Raw genomic sequence first — 14,020 nt, 5'->3', positions numbered from 1 at the left:
CTGTATCAATGATCTGGATGATAATATAGTAAACTGGAGCAGCAAATATGTGGATGACACCAAGATTGGGGGCATAGTGGACACCAAAGGTTATCAAAGCTTGAGTGGAATCTGGACCAGCTGGAAAATAGGCTGAAAAATGGCAGATGGAATTGACCGTGAGGTGTTGCACTTTGGGAGGACAAACCAGGGTAGGACTTATACAGTGAGTGCTAGGACAGCGAGAAGTGTAGTAGAACAAAAGGATCTGGGAATACAGGTCCATGATATCTTGAATATGGTGTCACAGGCAGAAAGCATTGTAAAGAGAGCATTTGACATATTGGCTTTCATAAATTAAAGTATTGAGTACAAGAGTTGGGATGCTATGTTGAAATAGTATAGGATGTTGGTGAGGCTTAATTTGGAGTATTGCGTCCAGTTCTGGTCACTAACCTACAGAAAAGATATCAATATGATTGAAAGAGTGCAGAGACAATTTACAAGGGTGGTGGCAGGATTTCAGGAACTGAGTTATAGGGAAAGGTTGAATAGGTTAGGACTTCATTCCTGAGAGTGTAGGAGAAACAGGGAGATTTTATAGATGTATACAAAATTATGACAGGCTTAGATGGGGTACATGCAAGCAGGCTTTTGCCACTGAAGTTGGGTGAGGCTAGTAGTGGCCATAGTAGTGGTTAAAGAGGAAAGGTGAAATGTTTAAGGGGACCATGAGGTTGCTGAGAACGTGGAATGAGCTGCCAGTGGTAGTGGCAGATGCGGGTTTGATTTCAACATTTAAAAGAAGTTTGGATAGGTACATCAATGGAAGGGCCACGGAGGGTTTTGATCTGTTCAGGTCAATGGGATGAGGCAGATAAATAATTTTTCATGGACTAGGTGGACAGAAGGACCTGTTTCTGTGCTCTAATGTGATCCCAAGTGATGAGAGTTATCTTAGCCAGTGGTGCATCCTCGGCTCCTGCTTCCTTTTCTCACAGTCTGCCTGGTTGTTAGTGGTCTCCATTTGCTTTCAGCAATGCCACATCTAAGCTGCAGTGGTTTGGTCCCTGTATATGTGATAAAGGCTCATTGTTGAGCATGGTGTAAGCAATGTTGCTTTCTTTATTACTATATCCTCAATACTGGGAACACTCTCTGATTCATAGAAACTCTGCAGTATTCTTACATACATAGTCTGACAAGAATATAACATTTAAACCAAATTTAATTCACTGGGGGGGGTGTCACATGGTAGAGTGGCCGCGTGTCCTCATGTCAGCAAATGGTACTCTGCAATCAAAGTGGTCAGTGTCTCCCTCTAGACTCCAGTGGTTCTCAAACTTTTTTGGGATTACCACTCCCTTAGTTCCCAGACCGCATTACCAGTGCCCCCCTCTCTTTTGCTGGCCATTACATAGAAACAATAAAGAATTCTGATTTACAATGCACAGTGAAAGAAAATAGGAATTGCACCTTCAAAGCAGTAACAAATAATTTAATCTATTAAAGCTACAACTAAATTTATTTATTTAATTACAGTTAAAATAATTTTCAACGATTTTAGAGCGTGCATTAGTAATCCAACCACTTAACCACTTCATTGCTTTTTCACTTTCCAATATGATGTTGGGAAAGCAATAAAAAATATTTCAATCTTTTTCCACAGTGCAGAATAACATTCAGGTATTTCTTTCTGTAACCAAAAATCTTGATATGATTTTTTGAACATTGGCTTCAGCTCAAAGTCACTTTGTAGTGAGATCAGTTCTTCCTCCATCCTTCCTGATAATTCCTCATTACAAATGTTCAAGAATAGATTTGTTACCTAATCTGAAATTTGGATCGAGAGAAGACAGTGAAAACTCTCTGACATTACTTTATACAGCTCATCCAGGTGGGGACAATGTACTTGAAGATCATCGTCTATTATTCTTTCCTTGTCTTCCAACTCAGGGAGGCTCAGAAATTGGAAAAGTTCACAGTGGCCAATAGTGCACTTAAATAGGGTTTTCTTGACAGAAATGTGAAAGTGACCGATTTGACTTTGATAAGTTTTACATCATTTCCTTGCAATTGAATATCTATTTCATTGAACTATGTGAATAATTCTGACAATTATTCTGACAAAAATTGCTCAACAACCCAAAATATTGACTCACCTTTCATATCAGTTTCTAGTCCCCTTGCAAATAGCAACTCTTGAACTATGCTTTCATCTTTTAAGAAGTTAAAATAACCAAGAAGCAAAGATCTATTGCCTGGCAAAGTAGATTCATCCAACTGAAGAGCAAATTATGTTGTCCCAAGTATGTTGCACAACGTGTATTCCATATTCTCAGACATTTCATCTATTCAGCTTTGAACAGAGTTGTCCCTGAGCTGAATCACTTTAATTGTTGGGTCTGGTTACTTTTGCAAAACTGTACTCAGAACCTCCCTTACTGCTGGCAGAGTCAGTTCTTCTCCAATTGTATGGGGTTTTTCAGATTTAGCAATGAGCAATGAAATGTTGCATGAAGCATACAAACCATTACTGCTTTATTGTGAAGTGCTGGCAAGCATGGTTTGAAGTGTTTTCTATTTCTGAAAGTTTTCAGGAAGTGACTGAAAATAAGTCAAGTTTTTGTTTCCTTTAACAGAGTGTATTCTCTTTGAATGTTCAAGGAGCCCGGGCAGTTTCATTGCCTCATTTGAAATACTTTTTCATATAACAGATACATCGGTGCTGTTGTTAGCTTGGTTTCTGGTATAAATCTATATTTCAGATAGTCTACACTATACTGTCTGCAGGTCGTTTTTGTCTGGTCTGCTTCTGCCATTTTTGCTATGGATTAATGCCATCGGTGCCGATTGTTTAATTCCAACCTCAGGTACTATGTTCAATAAAGTAGAAAGTTATGATATCATCAAAGCTCAGGCAAAACCTTTAGGTACAAACAATGGGCAGTGATATCTCGGTTGGGCTGTGGATGAGAGAAATGCGGTAAAGACCTTTGAAAGGGCAGATTTTGAACTTTACCCTGTTGACTGGCATACTCTAATTCACAGGAATTGTGCCACTGCATGATTAGAATATAAAAATCATGCTAGCTAATACTGTACTACAGTAGTGAATACCAATAATGCATGGGCCTGGCCCAGAAATAACACGATTTCTTCAGTCCAGATTTCTCATGTTCTGCCAGATACAGAAGTGTCACATTGTTTTTCAATAACTATAATGCTCTTCAAGCAAAGTCTAAGAGAACGGTGAGTTAGCAAGAGATGAGGTGATTAAGTGATCATTGTAATCAATTAAGTAATTCATTTGTTAAATTAAGCCTTTCATCCCTCAGCCGCCCCCCTTACTACTGAGTGCCACCCACTCCATCCCCAGAGTGGGGGGGAGTTGGTGGTTAGTGGTGGAACGATGTCACTCACTTTGGGAATCACTGCTCTGGTGCAAGCAGGCAGGTGGTTGCCTGGCAACATGGTGGTACTGGGTGTAGAGAACCAGAGTAACCATCCCTACCAATGGACACAGTATGAAAGTTTCATCAAATTCAGGTCAATTCATGTTTGATGTCTTCCTTTAAAACTAAAAGCTTGCTTAAGGTATGAAATACAACAAATTAAATGATTGCACAATGTTGATTTATAAATATAGTATGTCCAATCTTCCTCAGGGCCATCATAAAAATATAAAACCTTATTGTTCCTCATCAGTGCAAATTGCCCCAGTGGTACTTAATGTGTTGCAATGATGCAGTTATTAGCTTAGAAAGTAGAAAGTTGATCAATGCAAAATGTATTTACTCGAGTCATGTATGTGATATGTATCAGCAGACCATGTGATCATTATGGCTCCACAAAGATTTATTATCAGCCTTTATGTAGATCTTCCTAACTGATAACAAGCTTTTTATTGACATAAAATCATAATCGATGACTGTGCCAAAGGCAATTATCAGTGAACAATCCTCTTTCTGAAGCAAAAAACTCAGATTCAGAGCTTCAACATGCTGGCTGATTTTCAGATACGAATTGGCAGATTTTGCTTTTAGACATAGCTGAACACAAAAGCTCTAGAGAGGTGAACAGGTGAGCATAAGGCACTATAATCTTCTGCATTTATACCATTTTTCATGCAAATGCTGTACTTTGGCCCGTGCAGGACGGCTGTTGCACAATGATGAGCATTTTTCATTATCTCCCTCAATCACTATGGCAGCCCCTGTTATCAAGAAGTGCCAGTCCATTCAATGATGTTAATGCTTCCTTAATGTAGAAATAAAGCCAATGTGTTTTGAAAACGCAAACAGATTACCACCACAAAAAGGGACAAATGAAAGTCAGTGACATTTGCACATATCGGTTGCTAGATGGTATGTTTGCATGCAAGGAGAGACTCCTTAAACATAGCATGCCCATTAGTCATAAGTGTGAATAGGATATGATTTAAAGGTTTCATAAAATAAGAGGATAGATAATAAAAAAGTGCTGAAAGGCCAATTCTGCACATATTGTGATGCCACTGTAAGGGTGCAATGGTGTCAACAATGGGAAAAACGATAAAGGTGTGGCATGCTAATACATTGAGTTAAATACTACATAGACCTTAATCCCACAGCTATAAATCTCTATGGTTCACTTAAAATAGAAGGCAATAATTTTATTGTCTAATGCTCTTATACCAGGCTGAAAGTCACAGCCATTTTTGAGAGGGTGCTCACTGGGGCACACAAAAATAGGATACCCAGAAATAGAAAATGTACTTTTCTGGAAGAGTGTACATTTATTAGGCTCCCCCCAGAAGTGGTCAAATTTTAAATCCTCTGTATCCACTCTGAGCTTTCAGATTAATATTTTACCATACTTCCTTCCTCTCTAATATTTTTGGTGTTGCCGATCATGTTAGCAAAAAAAAAGCAAAGAACAGCCTTGTATAAGTTTGCAAACTTCTCTATATATGAAGTACAAGCTGGAAAGAGCATACAATGTAATTGGAAAGGCTTTTCCCCTGTGATTAAATTCAGATGTTGCTGTGTATTGCATTATACAATTTCTTCAATCCTTACACCAAAATTTCTGCCAACCATGTGCATAGTAAATTAACGCCAAAGTTTTCTGAGAAGCTCATTAGTGTTAAAGGCAGGCGTAATACAAGAAGTTATCAGTTAAGAGGATCTTGGCCCAAGAAAAACATAAGAAGCATATGCCATCTTCTTTCTTTAAATCCCTATCTGATTAAAGTGCCAAGTTTAAAGTCATAAATTTTACATGTTAAACAAAATCTCTTCAAGAAAATACAGCCGAAAGCATTTCTCTCTTATGCAACAAATTCACTTCGAGGTTTAGAGATTGCTGTTTAGTTGCACCCGCATTTAAGCCACTACTAAGTGCTTCATGGTGGCTCTCTAAAACAATAATATCCTTAATGTAGTGATATTGAAACAGAATAATATCTCCAAGTTTAACAAGAAACCACATTATGGGATAGAAGAACAGATAACCAAATGTTTGGGCAAAGATAAAGGTTTTATAGAGCATCCTAAGGGATGGAAAAGAAGTGGAGGAGGTTTAGAGATTGAAACTCAAAATAGCCCTTACATAAGGGAATCTCAAGTAGATGTTTGCCCATAAATAAAGAAAAAGTAGGAAAGTTAGAACAGGTGTTATTTATATAAAAACAGGTCGGTGCCTGTTTAAGTTGCCTTAGCTTGTGATGAACAGTGTGGGCTTGCTCCACTTGGAATTGCTCAGGTGGAGCTGCAGAAACCAACACTGATGCATTTACTTCATTAAAATCAATCAAAAATCAAGATTGTGTGGAAGGAGTACTCTCCCGTCTTTAAAGCACAAATGATTTACTGCTGGTATTATTTTGAAATAACCCTCTCAACCCATTGCGATAAAATCTTGCTCCAGATCAAATGATCCCTGTAAATACATAGCACATGAACTAAGAACAGAGATCCAGAAAAAAAACTGTTTCCATCGGTACTGCTGTTGTGTAATATACTGAGATATATAAACACACACATATACATACACACACAGCGCTTGTAAAAAAAAGTATTCCTCCCCCCCAGAAATTTACATGTTTTACTGTTTTACAACATTATACCCAGAGCACATTATTCTCTGTAACTTCTGCCATCTACAATGGGATCCTATCACTAAATACATCTTTTCTTCCCACCCCTCCCCCACTTTCTACTTTCTTTAAGGATCACCATCACGGTGATTTCTTTGCCCACTCATGCAGCCCCACTGACTTCTCCCCTGATCTTTATCCTTGCAAGCGTGACAAGTGCTAAACCTGTCTCTGCGCCTCCTCCCTCACCACAATTCAAGGCCCCAGACAGTCCTTCGGGGCGAAGTGACACTTCAACAGTGAGATTGTTGGGGTCATCTATTCTACCTGGAGCTCCTGAGGAGGTCCCCCTACACTAAAAGATTGGGAGACCATCTGCTGCAAAAGGAAGATCAGCCTGTGGCCTCCAATTTCAATTTGACCTCCCATTCCCATTCCAACATTTCTGTCCATCGCCTCCTCTATTACCACAATGAGGACATACTTAGATTAAAGGAGTGACACTTCGTATTCCATCTAGGTAGCCTCCAACCTGATGGTATGAATATTGATTTCTTTAACTTCTAGTAATTTCTCTCTTCCCTCCCCTTCTCTCTATTTCTGGTTCCTCCCTCACCCTTTCTTTTCTCATCCCTGTCCATCTCCTCCCTCTGGTGCCCCTCCTCATTCCCTTTCTTCCAAGGTCAACTCTACTCTCCTATTATATTCTTTCTTCTTCATCCACCTCTCTATCCCACCCAACTTCCTCTCATAGGGTGTTGCCTATCACCTGACAACTTGTATTCCATATTCCTTCCCTACCCACTCCACCACCTTCTTATTCTGTCTGCGACCCCTTCCTTTCCAGTGCTGATGAAGGATCTCGGCCCAAAACATCGACTGTTTACTCCTCTTCATACATGCTGCCTGACTTGTTGAGTTCCTTCCAGCATTTTGTATGTGTTGCTTTAGATTTCCAGCTTCTGCAGAGTCACTTGTGTTTTCGAATATTAGATATCCCATTGCATTGATGACAATTAATTTTTACTTCTTTAAGCCTGGACATTTAAGAAGTATTAGGGCTAACATTTAAATCACGAAGGCATAGAATGCGACCGACCAGTGCTAGTAAATGGATACCGATACTTGGCATGGATGAGTTGAGCTAAGGGATTAGTTTCTGCACTGCACACCAACACCAAAACCTCATACCAACTGTGAAGCATGGTGGAAGGAGCATTATGTTTTGGGGCTGCTTTGCTGCCTCAGGTTTGGGATAGCTTGCAATCATTGGGAGAACAATGAATTCAAAATTATATCAAGACAATTTACAGGAGAATTTCAGGGTAGTGATCTGTCACCTGAGGCTTAACAGAAGTTAGATGATTCAAGAAGACAACGATCCAAAATACAAGAGTAAATCAACAACAGAATGGTATAAAAAGAAGAGATTCATGTTTTGGAATGGCCGAGTCAAAGTCCAGACCTTAACCCAATTGAGATACTGTGGCATGACCTGAAGAGGTCTGTTCATGCAAGGAATCCCAGAAATACTGATGAGCTGAAATAGCTTTGTATGGAGGAATGGTCTAAAATTCCTCCTCGTTGTTCTACAAATCTGATCAGCAGCTCTAGGAAATATTTGGTGGAGGTTATTGCTGCTAAAAGAGGTTCTACCAGTTATTAGGTACAAGGGTTCACAGCCTAGATCTCAAATGATTAAGCAGTGTGTTTAATAAGGACATGCAAAGTACAATTATTTGTGTATTATTAGCTTAGGCAGGTTGTGTCTGTCTATTATTGTGAATTAGATGAAGTTCTGACCACATTTTATGATAGATCAGTTTCTGAAATATCAAGAAATTGAGGCTATGGGCTATGTGCAAGAGGCACAGAAGAGGAGTTGAGGCCGGAGGCAGATCAGCTGTGAATGTAAAGAATTAGATGACAGACTTGAAGGACTGAATGGTCTAAATCATGCTCATGTTTTGTGATGTTCTTGTGATATGCTGATATAGTCAATTGAGGAGGCATGGTCAGAATGTTGAAAGCTTGAAGTGGGCTGGTTGTTCTGGATTACTTGTATTCCTTCCCCGTAATTCTACGTGAGCACCACCATAACCTTCTTCAGAAATCTTAGGTGCATCCCATCTGGACTTGTCAACTTTTTTATTTCAAGCAGCCAAAGTCTTCTTAGTACTTAAAATATATCTGTACTTTTCCCACCTAATTTCTTTACCGTCTCCTTGTTTACTGCAACATTAGCAGTAATGTCCTCATTGGTAGATACCGGTGCGATGAACTTCTGTACTGAGTTGTTCTCTCCCCAAATAGAATTTGAAGGAAGTGTGTGTTTCAATATAATAAAAACCAGAAATAATAATGAAGTCTACAAGCAAGATGGTCAATGGCTGTTGATGCAATGAAAGGAGTTAAAAAGCATAGGTAGAATTTTCAGGTCTTATGACATTGTAAAAATATTATAAGATTAATATTTCAATTTGATAATAGTCCATAACACCACATTGTAAATTAACATTACCTCTGTCATGTAACACAAATAACAAAATGGCTTCTGTTGGTCACAAATAGTGGCTCAGCATGACTGTAGAAAGAAGGGTGGTAACCAAGGCTTCCCTTCTCCGCAGATTCAACAATTTCATCCTTGTTTTTGGAGAACAAAATTAAACAACTACAGCTGAAGCAATAACAGAGCCAAGTACATTAAGTTGCCCACCAATGAGGCAGAAACAGAGTGGGATTAATTTTGCCAGAAATGTGCACTGAGTGAAGGATAGTTATATATAAATTACTTATTTAAAATTAATCATGGTCTCATTAGGATTGATTGACAGAGGAATTGCCCAATTTTCTTCCACTCTAGCTGGGAATAACATTGCCTCTGTATGCAGCTTACACAGAAACTATGTTTTTTAACAATCAATCATCTCTGCTAACTATGGTGTTAATAACAATCATTTCAATACTTCAGCTGTTGGAATATCTTTCAATCGAATCCCTTGTGGTCAACAGTTAGGGAAATATATATTTAGTTAACTTAGTATATCTAATAATTGCTAGGTGGCAAATCCATCCTTAGGTTTGTGTATACATATGCCCAGTGTTATTTATTAGTATAATGGCTGACTTTCCTAAGGGAACACAAAGTCACTTCTTCGTGGAATTAATTTGAAGTACCATTAGTTCTTTCTAAACTGAATACCATGAATGTGGCTGATGTAAAGTTATAGGGTCAGTAAAAAAGAGAAGAGCAATTGAAGGTTTTAAATTGTTCCATTCCAAAATATTGACAAAGAACCCTCAAAGATGCAGATGAAGAATTAAGCATATCAATTAAGGCCCATGAAATGTGCTATTCACACAGAAAAGCTGAACTTGGACTTTGAGTAATGTGTCTGAAACAGTACTGTAGGAAACTGTGATAAAATTTCTTAATTCTTTCAAATTCTTGATTTGAGTTAATGATGCCTTTCATAAAATAATGAATAAAGAAAATCTGGAAGACGTTTTTTGCAGTTTGCGTTTTTTCTCCCAATAATCTGTGTTCAGATTTAAAAGACACTTTTATAACCCAATTATAAATTTCCAAACCTAGGTTCCCAAATGTATACCCAAAATCCTACAGTGTCTAAGCAAATGTGACTAATGTTAGCAATTGCACTTTTATTTTAATATTCATCACTGGCTTCTTCAAAAACATCTTCCGATATGTTCAATTCCAATGAAGGAAGATATTGCTATGGCTGTATATCCAGTGAGTCAGGCAGCATCTGTGGAGAAAGGAACATGAGTTTTCCAAGTTATAGACGCTTTGAGAAAAAGTTACACTTAGACATTTTAGGATGAAAAGAAAGGGAAGAAAGTGAAGAAACAACAAAAGGATCAGTGAGTGCCAGACTGAATAAAGGACAGGTTACATGACAAAAGCAATGATGCTACAAAGTGCAAAGAGTTGGTAATGAGAACAGAAAGTTATTCTTGTGGCGGTGTAAGTATTGTTTAAACTTCTAAAGATAGCAGAAGGAACAGAAGTGAATGCTGGAAATCAAAAACGTCACCACAGACAATGTTCATTATGTGAAACCAATGTGCTGAATTGTGATGACAGTTGCCAATGGTTCCAAATGAAAATGCTGGTTGTTGGGAGTGGTGTTACGCTGAACTTTGGGACAAACCCTGTAAAACAGAATTCATGATAGGTCTTCTTGCACTGGACTTACCAGAGGGGTAACCACCTCTTACACTGTGTACATGATAGAAATGGCACAGGATTTGAGACTCAATTGACTTCAACGGAGATTTTAAGACAATGATCTAAATGTCAAAAGATAAGTTGCTCTTTAAAATGATTTTGCTTTAATTAAATGGTTGTAATTATTCATGTTTTCTTTTTTAATCTATTCTTTAAAACAAATATTTTAATATTATGTTTTTGCTTCAATCATAATCATTTTTAAGTTATAGAGAGAATTTTTAAAATAAATATTTTTACTAAAAATTTTTGTTTCAATCATAAAAGTTTTTAAACTTTTATAGAGATTTAAGTAGTGTAAAGTTAATGACAGTTTTTACTGGTGGCAAAACCTCAGCCTTAATTTCTTTTTGGTGAGGGCCTTCAGTGGTAGCAGGAGAACTGGGGGAGTTGATGGTACATGCAAAAGAATAGGCTTACTGGAGAATAAGTGGTAGAAGAGCAGGGGTTGGAAATATTGGGAATGCACTAGAGTCAGAATGGAGTTAATGGGCTCCTAAGTCTGAAGAAAAAATGAGGTGGAGCGTCTCGGCTCAAACTGCCGATTCTTTATTCCTTTCCATGGATGAAGCCTGACCTGATGAGTCGCACCGGCATTTTGTGTGTGCTGCTGAGAATTATCAACCTCAGAGTGCACAAAGCCTACCAGAATTAGAAATCCTTCGAATGTACAATAGGTCGGGCAGCATCTGTGGACAGAGAGTCAGAGCTAACAGTCGATGAATAAGATTTCATCACTTTCATACATAACCAAATTTGTGTTGTTACTCCGAGGTCTTGCTGCTAACAAATTTGGGGATAGTTACTTTGAATCAAGGAACTGACTCCTTTGGTTTGATCTCTCATTCACCCCATCACTTATTGTTCACCAAGAATTTACCAGTCCCAAAGGAATTCCCATCTCTTCTAACATTTCATTCTCTGTTTCCTAGTAAATAATTTATCAAGATAGAAAAATGGGACTGGAATTCAAGAGTAGGTTAGGCATTTGGTTCAATAAAGAATGGAGATGAAATATTCTTAAATTTTTACCTGCCCTCCAGAAGATGATGGAAAAAGATGAAACATTGGCCGTAGTATGGTGCCTGAGGGCAGTATCCATAATAAGGAGGAGAGTGGACCATTATGGTGTGTGCCCTGCACTGTTAGAGATTGTGTTTTATTGCCGGGCACGTGGCCAAGTGGTTAAGGCAATTGTCTAGTGATCTGTAGGTTGCTAGTTCGAGCCTCAGCTGTGGCAATGTGTTTGTGTCCTTGAGAAAGCCGCTTAACCACACACTGCTCTAGTGTCTGTGCGAGGAGTGGCACCCCACACAGACGTCCAATCTGCGCCTTGTAAGGCATGAAAATGCCCGACACAGGCCCCTCAAGGTCTGAGTTGACGTTCTCCCCCTCCCCCTTTATTGCTGGAGCAAGGAGTTCTACTGCTCCTCTGTGGAGACCGAATCTCACCTCCCTGAAACTATTGGGATGTGGATGACGATGTACTAATTTGTCTTTGCATTGGGTTTTATTAATTATCTTTCTATCTTGGTTGGAGGTTACTGATTTAGATTATTTTATTATATCATTATTGCACTGGATGCTGCAGAAACATCAGAGGAGTAACGTTTATTAAACATTTATGATGCTTAAATCTTTCTGCTTTGCATTCTTGCTTTGATTTATAAGTTATGTTGTAATTCAACACACTCAAATGTTTGGATTCTGCAAAACAAAAAGATGGAAATGTTTTATTTGGTCTTTGTTGTTCCTGAGGCACAGAATTAAGGTAAATGCAATAACCTTTGCAAAGAGTAGATAAAATGTCAAATGATCAAATGTCATATAATCAATGTCACATTACATTTCTCAGGGGCTTCCTTTCAGGACCACTGATTAGGTAGTTTAAGACCAGGCCATTCTAGAAAAAGCTTGCATGCCATAAGTTCCATCTATCAGTAATTGAATCTTACATTCAGGAATTTATAAGCATCTTAGGTCTTAGTTTTGCATAATTTTATAAATAATCTTATATGAGCTCTAGCTCAGTGCTTCAGATAGTTGAGGGGTGCCCAATCCAACAGGGCATCCAATCCTTTGTTGGTCTGGTTCAGGGAAGCAAATTTTAACCGGCCAGCTGGCATTTTACAGAAAAGATTATCAGGTCATAATTTGAACTTTCCTTCTGTAATTCTAACTCTGTCTCTTTTGCACCACAGACCAGACATCACACAGCAGTTACATGTGTGGCTGTTTGGCACTAGCAGCATGCTTTGTGGTTGATTGTATCACCAGGATAGAGAGGCATCATAGATGCTTCTGTGTCAGTTGGGGAAAGGAGCAAACAGACAAGTAGGTGATCATGGATGTCGGCAGCTTTTAATGAAATTGTCCCATATTGAGCCATGGAATGGTTTTTATTATTGAACTTTGTTGTATGCGTGCTAATGTAAATTGCAGCATCTGGTGAGAGGCAAGCATATGTTAATAACTACAAACACCACTCTGGCTGCTCCAAAGTCAACGAGCAGAGTCAATGTGAATCATTCATTCCTTCCAAAAAAATGTAATTTAAATGATTCATAAATTATTGCCCTGATGATTTGTTGCATGTGTGCTGAATGTCCACACATCAGCTACACCATAGACGGATAAAAGTGAGCATCTATGTTGTTAACAAACTCTCAGTTAGCCAGTGTGGAAATCAAAATCAAATGATTGTTGTTTCTCTGCGTGATGCAGTGAGCAGTTTTGCACTCAAATTAAATGTGTAAGATGCTGCGTAGAGGAGCAAACCAAATCACTGAACAAGGGAGTTCTGAAGAAATACTCAACTTAGTGCAGCCACGTAGTAACTTACTTTATATCAGATTCTCTATAGGTTCCCTGCAGATTTGGAAAATAATAGAAGAACGTGAAGTGAGATTGCTGCTGTATAATATTTCCATCAGGGGGCCCTCTAATATTCAAATACATAACATGGAAACATATTGTAAATTAGGTAAGGGCTCAGGGATCTTAGACTTTAAATGTTTAGATGGCTGACAGCAAGGTCATGGATCTTGATTGCTTTGACACTGAATACTCTTGTTTCGTCTTGTGCAACAGAGTTATGTGGCATGGAAACAGGCCATTTGGCCCAACATGCACATGCTGATCACTGGAGTCTATCTGTGTTAATCCCATCTACCAGAACTTAACCTCTCTAGGGCGTTCCAGCCTTTTGCTGTTCTGTTGTTTGGTCAATTTAAACACCGGCCCAGATAGACTGAAAAGACAGGGTGCCAGGATCTGAGGCGAGAGCCCACTTTGCTCACTCTCCGTGATGGTCACTCTTCTCTTCATGGCGCTGAGGCTATGAAGACTGCCCCAGCTGCTGTGCTGTGTGCCCGCTAGTGTGATGAACTGATGAGCAAGGCTTTGGGCCTACTATGAGCTGCTCTGGGGTTCAGACCTGAGGACTCAGTTGGTTCGGAATGTTGTTGTTCGCTTAAATTGTTTGCATGATCTGTGCTTTTTTTTCTTTCTCTTGTGTTACGGATATTGGTCTTTTATTTCTTTCTTTAATTGGGTTCTTTCGGGTTTCTTGCTTAGTGGCTACCTGTAAGCAAACAAATTTCATGGTTGTATAATTTATACATTCTTTGATAATAAGTGTACTTTTGAATTCTGCTTCCACCGCTTTCTCCGCCACTGCATTCCAAGTACTCGCCATTTTCTGAGTGTAT

This window comes from Mobula birostris, chromosome 6, assembly GCF_030028105.1.
Source record: "Mobula birostris isolate sMobBir1 chromosome 6, sMobBir1.hap1, whole genome shotgun sequence".
NCBI lineage: Eukaryota > Metazoa > Chordata > Chondrichthyes > Myliobatiformes > Myliobatidae > Mobula > Mobula birostris.
Note: the sequence above shows the minus strand (reverse complement) of the source record.